At 46.0% G+C, this 13154-nt stretch overlaps 1 protein-coding gene across 2 annotated transcripts in view; it reads right to left on the bottom strand.

Annotated features, from left to right (window-relative positions):
• ILF3 (interleukin enhancer binding factor 3) overlaps positions 1–6004 on the bottom strand; it is a 32950-nt gene extending 26946 nt beyond the window's left edge. For both annotated transcript variants that reach the window (XM_087816719.1, XM_087816721.1), the window contains exon 1: positions 5828–6004. The gene's annotated coding sequence lies outside the window, so the exon portion shown is untranslated. The remainder of the gene's footprint in view (positions 1–5827) is intronic.
• Between the last annotated feature and the right edge of the window lie 7150 nt (positions 6005–13154).

Here is a 13154-nt window from a genome sequence, read left to right as displayed (position 1 = left end):
ATCAGGGTTCGATTCCTGGTCAGGGCACATGCCCGGGTTGTGGGCTAGGCAGCTGATCAATGACTCTTTCATTACTGATGTTTCTATCTCTCTCCCCCCCCTCCTTTCCTCTCTCTGAAATCAATAAAATATATATATACACAAAATAAATAAAAATTTATTTCAAAGAGAGGAAGGGAGAGGGAGAGAGAAACATCAATGATGGGAGAGTCATTGATCCGCTGCCTCCTGTGCAACCCCGGCATGTGCCCTGACTGGGAATTGAACCGTGACCTCCTGGTTCATGGGTTGACACTCAACCACTGAGCCACACAGGTGGGGAGGATTTATGTAGCATGCAACTTAATTTCTTGACTTCTCCCAAAAGCGTTTTTCTTCCTAGTAAAGAAGAAAAATACTTTTAAAAGGATTGCCTCTCAAAGGACATTAACACTGAAATATGAATTATTTTAGTGGGCAAGGGTACTTTTTTTTTTAACCCCTCACCAGAGTCTACTGTTTCCATTGATTTTCACAGAAGAGTGGAAGGAAGAGAGAGAAAAACACGGATGTGAGAGACCACACTGACTGGTTGCCTCCAGCACAAACCCCGACCAGGGCTGAGGATGGAGCCTGCAACCGAGGTATGTGCCCTTGGCAGGAACCCAACCACAGATCCTTCAGTCGGAGGGCCAACGCGCTAACCACTGAACAAACCAGCCAGGGCAAGGGGTACTTTTTTTTTTTTTTAAAATGAAACGGTTCATTTTCAGGTAACTGTAGCTTCCACCTGCAATGTAACAAATAACAGAGAGATCAAGTGTATTCTTTCCCCAGTTTCCTCCAATTATAACATTTTGCAAACAATAGTACAATACCATAATCACAATACCCATACTGAAAGTCAGATACAGACCACTTCTGTCACAAGGATCCCTCCTGTTGCCCTGTAGTCACATTCACCTTCCAATTGCCCCCCATGCCTAACCCCTAACAACCACTAATTCATTTACCATTTCTTTAATTTTGGCATTCCAAGAATGTTATAAATAAACAGAATTGCAACCTTTCAGAATTGGCTTGTCTCATGCTGCATAACTGCCTCAAGATTCATCCAGGTTGTGTATGTATCAACAGTTGGCTCTTTTTTATTACTAAGTAGTATTCCCTGGTATGGATATACCTTGGTTTGTTTAACCATTCAGCAGCTGAAGGACATCTGGTTTCTAATTCTTGGCTATTACAAATAAAGCTAAGAACACTTGCATATTAGCTTTTATGTAAACGTATATGTTCATTTCTCTGGGACAAATGCACAAGAGTCAAATTGCTGGGTCATGTGGTAAGTTGCCTGTTAGCTTTGTGAAAAACTGCCAAAGTGTTTTTCCAGAGCTGAAGTCTTACACTTTAAAAAACAAACTCAAGTAACTTAACCAAAATTGACTCAATTCACCTTTTCTCCACTCCTGTTAGTTCACACATCCGCTCTGTGAAGCTGTGGTCACTGGTGAGCTCTCACTAGGCAGCCCACAATTCTCCTTGTTTACTGGGCAGCTATTTCCCCCTTCTGCAAGCATTCTGCACAGGTAACCCACAGGACAAATATCTATTAGGTGCCATTATGAGCCATGGGGCTGGGCTGGTTATTTTCATATTGTTGACATTTAGACTGTGTGTTGTTTTTTTAAAATTATGAATGCAAAGGATTATCAACCTGCAAAAAGTCTACATGTACTACTGAGAAACTATAACTCAACTTGCAAAATTTCATTATTTAAACACACACACACACGCACACACGCACACACACAGTGCCTGCCCCCGCCAAGAGTAAAAAAGTAGTTGAAAGGCAAGCAGCAGAAAAACAAGTGGCCCGAAAGATTATCCCAATAAAACTTCACCCTTGACTTTGAACCACAATCCTACTGAATGTAAGGAAGGCTGGCCCTGGCAGTATGGCTCAGTTCGGTCCTGTGCACCGAAAGGTTGCTGGTTCCATTCCCTGTCAGGACTTCTGGCTCCATCCCTAGTAGGGGGCATGCAGGAGGTAGTTGATCTATGTTTTGCGCTCACAAAGATGTTTCTCTCTCTCCCTCCCTCCCCCTGTAAAAATCAATTTAAGAAATCTTTAAAAAGAAAGAAGGCTGCCCTGCCTGGGTAGCTCAGTTGGTTAAAGTGCCATCCCAACACACTAAGGTTTCAGGTTTGATCTCTGGTCAGGGCACATACAGGAATCAACCAATGAACTGCATAAATAAGTGGAACAAATAGATGTTTCTCTCTCTCTCTAAAATAAATACAAGAAAAGAAAGAAGGCTGTTTGGAATGTTCAATAAAAATTATCATGAATCGCAAATTGCCAATAGCACCACTTCTCACTAATCACCTAAGAGTATAAAAATAATAGAGCCAATTTACATATTCTAATAAAAGGATGCACATTCAACTTTTTTTAAATCCTCACAGGAGGATATGTTTTTATTGATTTAAGAGAGAGAAACAATGATCTGAGAGAGAAACATGGATCAGTGGCCTCCCATAGGCACCCTGACCGGGTACTTAACTGTGACCTTTCAGTGTACCAGACAACGCTCCAACTGAGCCAGATCAGCCAGGGCATCCATTCAACTTTTGACTAAATGATCTTTGGTGATCATATATAGCCCACAAAAACAAAAGGCCCTTAGACAATAAACTCATTTTCCTGTTAAAGCTGGTGGCTACATTTTCAATTTCTTCATTACATGGACATTCAATAAGAGAAAATAAATTTCAATTGGACATCGCTTTCTCAAGACATCTGAAAAACAGCAGCTATCAAAAGTTTGTCTGGCACTGGCCGGGTGGCTCAGTTGACTAGAGCATCATCCCATACATCAAAAGGTTGCAGGCTGATTTCCAATCAGGGCACATACCTAGGTGTCAGGTTCAGTCCCTGTTGGGGCATGTTCGGGAGGCAACTGATCAATGTTCCTCTCATATCGATGTATCTCTCTCCCTTCATCCCTCTGTAAAATCAATAAAACATATCCTCGAGAGAAGATTTAAAAAAAAAAAAGTCTGTCAGAATTTCCAATTGCAATTCCTTTTTTCTTTAAATGTTTTTATTGATTTCAGAGAGGAAGGGAGAGAGATTTCATCAATGATGAGAGAATCATCAATCGGCTGCCTCCTGCATGCCCCCTACTGGGGATAGAGCCCACAACCCTGACATGTGCCCGACTGGGAATCCAACTGTGACCTCCTGGTTCATGGGTGGATGGATGCTCAACCGCTGAGCCACACAGGCTGGGCCAATTGCCATTTCTAATGAAATCACCTATAAAAGTGCTACCTTGGAAAAAATCTCACAGAGTAACAGAGCATCAATATCGCAAGAAATAATTTTTGAAAATCAGTACACTGACAAGGCTCCTTAACAAACACCTGTCCACACAGGTAGTACCAACTACCTGTGTAAGAGACAGCATCAACTTACCCTAACAAAGCAAAGAGGGAATAGTTGTTTCAGACAAAATTGTCAAAGGCTGCAGCAAGAAAACTGAAATCAACCTCACCTCTTCAGGGCCCCGACTCACTTCACTAACAAACTGTGTGTAGACTGCTGTCAAACCACCATCTGCCTCTAATTCCAAACCCTTACCCAGGAAACAAAAATAAAATCTTCCTCTCCAAGGACTTTGCTAAAATAAAAAGCACCAGATATAGAAAACCTAGAAAATCCTAATTCCTGAGAAGGTTCAAAGCATGATTTGAATAAAAATGTAACCACTTTGTGGGCTATATATGCTAATACCAGATGGTGACATTTACAGATCTTTCAAAACTGCACAAGGTTTGCCCTGGCTGGAGTAGTTCAGTTGGTTGGGAATCCTACAGTGCGTGCACTGAAAAGTTTCGGGTTCCATCCAGAACTAGGCAACCAATCCATGTCTCTCTGTCACACAGATGTTCCCCTCTTTCTCCCTCCTCCTTTCCCCTCCCCGCTCTGTTCTCTCTTAAAAAAAAAAAAAAAAAAAATCAATGGAAAAAATATCCTCAAGTGAGGATTAAAAAAAAAAAAATTTCTTAAGCATACTAGAAGGAACCAAAGGATTTTTTTGCCTGTAGGCACGAAAAGAGTTCAAAATGAGAAAAACAAATAAAACTGCCAACAATTAGGTATCACTCCACTCCACTCCAGAAGGAGATTCGCTCCTGGAGAGTAGAGAGACTCTGATAAATCAAGTGTCCAGTGCTGGGAAGGACAAGCCTGGCAGTAATTGCCAGCCTCCAAAAAGCTACAGAGAATACTAAGGCCTGCACGTATTCTATTCGGAAGCCACAGGGACCAGGAGCTGGCCACATAGCCAAGAAACAGCTCAGGGGCAAAACCCCAAGACTAGGGATAGTAACAACTGTTAGTGTCCTAGATCTTTTCCTCCCCTTTTCCAGCTGTGAATGAGCCTCTGGTTCCCACACTTCATTCACAGCCTGAGCTGCTGCTGTCACTACATTCCACACAGCCCACATACAAAGCATCACATACAAAAGCACAGTGGCACCACTGTGAGTAATCCATTGGAGACTCCCAACCACAGGCACCTGAGGAGAGCCTAAAGTCCTAAATTTGAGTCCTAACTTTGGGTGGCACCTTGTATTTCCCCGTGGACCACTCACTGTAAAAAGGGAAGAATCCTAAGCCATCAGAAACACAGATTCACAATCTGAAATACCTGAATTCAGAGAAGGGAGACTTATCACAGAAATTGATGCCCCTTGCTGATCCATCATGTCCCCTAAGCAGAATCCCAAACAACTTTCAATCAATTTTGAAATTATTTAGACGAAATGGCTTACTCTCCCCAAGTTTAGGCACTGTGCGGGTGGAGACTATGTTGATCATTGTACACTCCAAGTAATTCATCCAAGTGGAGAATTAACCCGAGCAGAGTATCAAGAGCAACCCCAAGAATTCCAGTCATTCTACTACTTGAAATAACGTAGGAAGGGTTTTGGGGTACAAAGCTTGCAGATTACAGTGCATCCAAACATCGCGCCAGGTCACCGTTTGAGGGGAGGATGCAAACCCTAAACAATCTGGAAAAAATTCAACATCAATGAAACATCTGGACTAAAGAATAGGAATCTTAAAGCCTTTCCCAAGTTTGGATGCTGATCTGCAGGAGGCCTGGCTGACCAGGGATTTGGGAACTCCATGAACCTACAAAAGCCTCCTCAGTAATCCACGTATAGACGAGGTTCCGGGGAGGGAGTCCGCCCCTCCGCGCCATGTAAAGACAAAGACGACCACGTTTCCCGCCTCTGGAATGCAGGACCCTCCTGGAACCCGAGGCGGGAGTGGGACAAAGGGGAGGAAGAGTCAAGGATGGAGGTGAGAAGGTGGGTCGCCCCCGCCGCGAGAGCCAAGATGCTCCGGGCCGGAGGGGGGTGTGTGCTTTCCAGCACGTGCGCGCGCGCACGCGGAGCGCTGCAACAGACAAAAGCCCAGCCCGGGGGAGGCTGCGGCCCGGAGACCGGTGCGCGCGCACCCCCGCGCGAGGCGCTGCCGCCGAACGAGGGGCCGTGAGGGGGGGAGGACGGATGCGCGCGCACGGGGCCCTCGCCGCCGCCGCCGCCGCCATTTTGTTTCCTCGGCACAATGGGGGAGAGTAACGGCCAAACGTGGGAGCACGACTGGCGAAGGAGAAAATGAGCCAGGCGCCGGGACAGGGCGGAGGCGGGAAGCACGGGGCGACTCTGGCCTTGTCACCGCAAATCTTCAGCCGGGCTCGCGCTGAGTGGGTGGACGGGCGGGGGGAGGGGCAGAGGCGGGAGCGGGCCTGACCGCCGCCACATTGGAGCTTACCTTGTCGGCGTTCCCTTCCCCGACCGCAACCGCTGCCAACCTCCTGCCACAACCCTCCGGGGTCTCCCCCAAAAGCCACGCGGTGCGCACCGGGCTGCTGAGTCCAACTGCAATGGCGAGAAGAGGAGGAGCCGGGGGCGAGCGGGCTGGCGGGCGCGCGTCGGGGAGGTGCGGAACCACGTGACCACCCGGAGCCCCGCCCCCTCGGCGCGGCGTTGCCGTTCGACGCAGGCCCAGCTTGAGGGAGGGAGGGACGAAAAGCGAGGAGGCGGGATCTAGTCACGTGACAAAGGCGTAGCTGATGAGTGCTTATCACGTGGCGTTGGAAGTTTCCTCCCCTTTTGACATTTTTTTTTCTTGGTCATGTGACAGTGTAAATTCGTGCTCCACGTTGGCCATGTGACAAGGACTTTCGCTTTCTCTTTGTTGTATTGGTAGGCCTGCATCATGTGACAACGTCAGCGTCCTTTTTTCTTTTTTTTTTCTTTTTACTGTCCGTTTTGAGCTGCCTCTACACGTGATGCAGGACAAGAGGCGGATCCTCACTGGAGCCTCTAGTTGACGCGCCTGCGCAGCCACCACCTTAAACCCGTCTCCACGTGTACGTTGGCGGAAACACCTCTCGGAGTCTGGCTGGGTAGCGTTCTCATGGTAACAGGATCTCTGTTGAGGAGGTGCTGCTTCGAAAGTAGGCCTCCCGAGAGCCAGCTTCTAGCCCACTCTCCACATCTCCGCAGGAGGCGGAGAAGACCCGAGGTGCGTGTGCGAGACGGCTGTGCGTGAATCCGCCGAAGTGCAGAGCTGAGCTGGTTACGTCTTTCAGCGCGTCTTGCACAGATGGAGAAACTGAGGCCATGCAAGAAAAGACCTGACTTGAGGATTCACGATCCGTTCACGGGTGCTGCGACTCAGACGTTAGGCTACCAGCTTGTGTCTCATAAAGGCCCGGGGGACCGAGCACCTTTTCTTTACAAGCCTCCTGTCGGGGAATTCTGGCGCCTTGTGAGATCCCTGATGTACAATCTGTATCTAAACTTAAGTTCCTCTCCTCTCCACTGTAAGGATTAGGCTGGCTCTCGACAGGTATCGTTCCCAGACAGATTTGACAGGTGCGAGGCTGGAGTTCAGACGCTGCGGAGATCCGCAACACGAAGTTGTTGAAAAGGCATCCTTCCTGACGGAGATGAGAAGTTGTTTAAGACTTATAGCCTAGTAGCGGGTCTTCCTTACAAAAACGTAGGGACGGTGCAGCTAATTTATCAAGGATACAATGCCCAGTGCCTGCCCTGGGTTTGAGGCCCCCTGTAATAACCAAGGACTGAATCTCCGTTTCCTTATCTACAAAATAGTAATAATAAAAAAGCACTTGGCACAATTTTGTGTGCAGAGCAAATGCCCCAAAATTATAGCTATTATTAAAAAGGTAAGGTGGCCCTAGCGGGGTGGCTCAGTTAATTGAAACATCCTCCCATACACCAAGAGGTATCAGGTTCGATTCTGGGTCAGGGCACATACCTAGTTTTCCAGTTCAGTCCCGGTTTAGGTGTCTGAGGGAGGCAACCCATCCATGTTTCTCACATACATGTCTCTCTCTCTCCCCCCCATACTCTTACTCTCTCTCTAAAATCAATAAAAAAAAAAATCTGCGGGTGAGGATTTAGCAAAAACCATAAGGTGTAAAAATATGATTACAGAAATGGGTGCATGCTGTACCTACTGCTTTTTTATTAACACATAATATATAAAATGTCAAATGTGCAAAAGGGTGTGAGAGGACAAAGTCAATCTTCCTCCCCCAGATACCCTCCTCCTTGGCAGCTGTTGTAAAGTTTTTTGTGTGTCTCTACAGAGATATTTTACTCAGAGATTTCTATTGCTGTTTTTCACATAAATGATAGACATTCTGCACCTTCCTCCCCCTGGACTTGAAGATCTTTCTTTCTTTAAAAAATTTTTTAATTGATTTTTGAGAGAGAGAGAGAAACATCAATTTACTGTTCCACTTATTTACTCATTCATTGGTTGATTCTTGTATGGGCCCTGACTGGGGATCAAACCACAATCTAAACAACTGTGCTACCCAGCCAGGGCTGAAGAACTTTCCTGAAGAAATAGAGCTTGAGATTAACGAAAAGTTTGGTAAAATTAATGGCATGTGTATTCAGATAATTTTTAGATTGTTGCATGTCATAATAAAGGTGATAACTGGCTTTAACACTAACTGGCTTTAAAGTTAGAGATCAGCAATGTCTCTTTTGACACAAGTGAACAAGCTCAGAAGCAGGGCAATTTGGCTAAGCTAACAGCGCTACCAAGTGGTAGAACAGGGAAGGTTTCTAGTTTTCTGACTCCAAGTCTGCAGGCCAGCGATTTTCAGCCGGTATGCCTCAAGAATTTTTAAAACATGCAATACCTGACTGTTTGTCAGGGGCACTGACCTTTTTCCCCTTAGACTGTCAAATAAAAAAATGACAGCAGCCCTGGCTGGTGTGACTCGGTCACACCATGGCCCCATACTCCGAAGGGTGATGGGTTTGATTCCTGGTCAGGGTACATACCCAGGTTTGGGATTCCATCCCAGTCTGGGTGCATGCAGGAGGCAACTGACCAATGTTCCTCTCTCATACAGATGTTTCTCTTTCTCACTTCCTCTCAAATAAATAAAAAATGACAACAATAGCCATCCAATGTGACTGAATCAAAATTTTGTTTATTTTTTTTGTCAGAAAATATACTTTAAAAATATATATATATATCTTTATTGATTTCAGAGAGAGGAAGGTAGAAGGAGAGAGAGAGAAACATCAATGATGAGAGGCATCGATAGGCTGCCTCCCACATGCTCCCGACCAGGGACCGAACCTGCAACCCAGACATGTGCCCTGACCAGGAATCTAACCTTGACCTCCTGGATCCTAGGCCAACACTCAACCTCTGAGCCACTACAAGCCAGGCCAGAAAATATACTTTTTGGTGTGTCACAGAATTTTAGTAATTAGTTTATGTGTGCCGTGAGATGAAAAAGGTTGAAAATTGCTGCTGTAGACCTTTCTTGGGAGGGGCCCAAGGTTATATTTTTATTTTTATTTTTTAAAAAATATATCTTTGTTGATTTCAGAGAGAGGAAAGAAGAGGGAGAGAGACAGAAACATCAATGATGAGAGAGTCATCATTGATTGGCTGCCTCCTGCATGTCCTCAACTGGGGATTGGCTCGCATTGGCCTGCAACCCGGGCATGTGCCCTGACCAGGAATCGAACTGCGATCTCCTGGATCCTAGTTCAGTCCTCAACCAATGAGCCATGCCTGGTTGGGCCCAAGGTTATATTTTTAAAGAACTGCTTTAGTCCTCTAAAGCAGCCACTATCGAAGGGCCCCAAGCAAAGTAAGGGACAGGTAGGATCCTGACTTTTAACCTCCCTGGATGATTTCTGGACAGATCTGGAGAGTTTTTCAACCTTAAGTGGTTGCTGGAGTAACCAGCCTGGGATGGGTGCTGGAGAAACAGTTAATGGTTGTGATTGTTAACTACTCGATTTGTGCACCATCTGAACTGGTGTTTTTGTTTGTTTGTTTGTTTTTTAAATGTATATTGATTTCAGAGAGAGGAAGGGAGAAGGGGGGAGAGAGAGAGAGAGAGAGAGAGAGAAACATCAATGATGAGTCATTGATCGGCTGCCTCCTGCACCCCCCCGACTGGGGATCGAGCCCGCAACCCAGGCATGTACCCTGACCAGGAATCAAACCATGATCTCCTGGATCATAGGTCGATGTTCAACTGCTGAGCAATGCCTGGCCAGGCTGACCTGGTGTTTTTTAATTGAGAAGATCCAATGGGCTGCAGTGAAAGTGTGGAGGAAAGCAAAACTCCCTTAAAAGTGTAGTCTAGCCCTAGCCAGTTTTGCTCAGTGGTTAGAGCTTCGGCCTGCGACTGAAGGGTCCCAGGTTTGATTCGGGCCAAGGGCATGTACCTCAGTTGCAGGCTCGATCCCCGGCCTTGGTTGGTGCATGATCAGGAGGCAACCAGTCAATGTGTGTGTGTGTCTCTCTCCCCCTTCCACTCTCTGAAAAGTAATGGAAAAAATATCCTCGGGTGAGAACAAAAAAACAAACAAACAAAAAAACCTGGCTGGTGTGGCTTAGTGGTTGAGCATTGACCTATGAACCAGGAGGTCAGGCTTTGATTCCCGTTAGGGCACATGCCCTACTTGCCCACTCGATTCCCAGTGAGGACTTGCAAGGGGCAGCAAATCAATGACTCTGTCTTATCATTGATGTTTCTCCCCTCTATCTGAAGTTAATAAATAAAATATAGTTTTTAAAAAGTGTTAGTCTATCTGGGCCCACACCTACCCTACCCACCAGGAGCTGCCAGATAAGAGGTTTTCAGTCCAACTTCTGACGTGCTACATTTATCATGCTCCTTGTCTGTGGTCTCTCCTTGGTTACCATACAAGATGGAGACCCCAGAAGCCATCTGCTCTCTCTCATCCCTATATCTCCACCCTAACCCAGTTTCTTACCTTTGCCTTTCCACTACAACATAGTTAACAATCTCTATATGCACAACCATTCTCTCCTTTCCTTGTTTTAACTGACACCCCCGTCATCCGGCTATACCTCTCTTCTACCCATTACACCCTTCCCTTCATTGTTGAAGATTAAGGTCTGTCCCCATCCTCTTGTACTCCCTCTAGACGGGTTCTGCCATCCTCAGCTCTTTATTGTTCTTATGAACATCATCCACTTGTCTTCCTCATCTTCATAGATTTTTCCCACCAACTCCCTTGATTATACCCAAGAACTCTCCTTGAAAGCTTTTTTGAACCACACCAGCTGCCTTCCCACTGTCTGAGTAGAGTGGACATGGGTTGACCACAGTGCTATGGGGAACTACCCCTCTACCTAGCTCAATCTGTAGTTCATTAGCAGATTCGCGCTGCCTGACTCCAAAACTAGACCCACAACCTAGCCACAGTAATAAGCTTAGTAGTAGGTGACAAAATTGGACCAGTCAGAGCCAGTGAGCGCCAGGTCTTGGGACTTTGGAGCAAGAGAAGCCTTCATTTCTCTGATCTTGAAGCCAGGGAAATACAAAGTGTGGCTAGGGAATTGGGAGTGTATCTTAATGAAAGAACTTGACAGAGAATGAAACCAACCCAGAAGAAAGCTGAGCCAAAAGATAGGAGAAACAGTATTGTGTTTCCTCAAAAACTTAAACATAGAATTACCATATGATCTAGCAATTGAAAGAGATTGCTTGCACACCCATGTTCACAGCATTATTCACAGTAGCCAAAAAATGGAAGCAATCCAAGTGTCCATCAATGGACGAATGGATAAACAGTGTATATTCATACAGTGGAGTATTATTTAGCCTTAAAAAGGAAGGAAATCCTGACACATGTTACAACATGGATAAACCTTGAAGGCATTATGCTAAGCGAAATAAGCCAGTCACAAAGGAGTCAAATTCACAGAGACAGAAAGAATGGTGGGTTCTGGGGGAGGGGGAATGAGAAATTGTTTAGTGGAGACAGAGTTTCAGTTGGGGGAGATGAAAAGAGTCCTGGAGCTGGATGGTGGTGATGATTGTACAACAATGTGAATGTACTTAATACCATTGAACTGTACACTCAAAAATGGTTTAGGTAGAGAAAAAAAAAAGGAAGAAAAAAATGGTTAAGGTTGTAAGTTTCATGTGTATTTTATGACAATTTTTAAAATTAAAATTAAAAATGGAGTGAAAGTGAAGCTAAGTTGTGGCCACATCATTTGAGCCTCAGGATGTTGACACTTGTGGGGTAAAAATACACATAGCCAGACACAGTGATGCTGTCATTTGGGCCATGTGTGGGACCCTAACCACCTTAGCATCATCATCTTTACATGCCAGCAGCCAGAAGGCTTTGAGCATGCATAAAAGACAGAGAACTTTGGTCTTGGCTGGTATGGCTCAGTGGTTATAGTGTCCGCCGTGCACCGAAGGGTCTTGGGTTTGATTCCTGGTCAAGGGCATGTACCTGGGTTGTAGGTTTGATCCTGCACCTGTGTGGGGGATGCAACCAATCAATGTCTCTCTCTCCTTTCCCTCCCTCCCTACCACTCTCTCTGAAAATCAATGGAAAAATATCCTCATTGAGGATTAACAAAAACAAAGAGACAGGGAACTTAAATGCTAATAGTTGCTAACACTGTGCACTTTCCCCCAGGGTGGGCACTGTGGGAAGCCCTTTACCTTCATTCAGTTGTTCCATGCCTGTATACTGAGTGCCTGCTGTGTACCAGGCACTCTACCCTGCCCTGGGATAGGTAGTAAAGAAGAGACAAGACCTGGATCCCCTTTGAGCTGACATTCTGGGTGAGAAGGCTGTAAGTGAAAACATAAATAATTGCAGATTGTGACAAGTGTTATGAAGAAAATAAACTGTGACGTGGTTGTCACTAAGACAAGCCAACTTTAGATCAGCAGGGAAGGCTTTCTGGAGGAGGTGATCCCAAAGCTGAAAGTAGAAAGATGAGCTAGCCATGCAAACAGCCAGGTGGAGAGCATTTCAGGCACAAGCCCTGGGTCAGAGTAGCTGGATGAACCAGCAAGGGGAAGGTGATGGGGCAGATGGTACAGGGCCTTGTTTGGCTTGCACTGAGTAAGGTGGGAGCCATGGAGGGTTCTCAAGCAGAAAAGAGATATGAACCCAGTTGTTCACAGGTCCCTTTCTGCACCTGTGGGGGAAATAGTGGAGGCAGGGGCACCATGACAGGAGCTAGGGGCCAGGGTGAGGACTATTCTGGTCCAGGTGAGTAATAATGGGGGCTGGAGGCTAAAGATGGGAAGTGGGCAGGTTTACAAAATATTTTGAAGGTTGCGCTAACAGGAGCTGGGGTAAGGAAAAAAGCATACTCGAAGGCTGGAGGTGAACAGAGAACATTAGTATAGGTTAGTGGGTGGGGGTTTTGGGGTCAAGGAAACCTGGGTTCAAATGCTTTCTTGGCCCCTTTCCTGCTGGCTGCGTAACGTTTACACGTCACAACCTCTCCACCTTAATTAATGGGAAGAGAAGTACAAGTAATGGATGGTATGTAGATAGGAAGTATTAAAAAAAAAAGGGGGGGTATTTAAGAAAAAATTCCAAGTAAGGGGATATAGGAGGAAAAAAGGCAGTTAACATGGCGGGGCACTTGGCTCAGAGGTCACGGTGACTGCTGGCAGCAGGGGGCAGCAGCGAGCCTCCAGACAGCCAGGCAGGGTGCAGCTTTCCAGGTCCAAATGAGCTACACTAAACTGTGGCGCCTGGGGTGCCTGGGCCAGGGGACAGAGCAAGTCTGG

The sequence above is a fragment of the Miniopterus natalensis genome, chromosome 4 (genome assembly GCF_054644295.1).
Source record: "Miniopterus natalensis isolate mMinNat1 chromosome 4, mMinNat1.hap1, whole genome shotgun sequence".
Classification (NCBI taxonomy): Eukaryota; Metazoa; Chordata; class Mammalia; order Chiroptera; family Miniopteridae; genus Miniopterus; species Miniopterus natalensis.
This window is presented reverse-complemented; position numbering and strand designations above follow the sequence as displayed.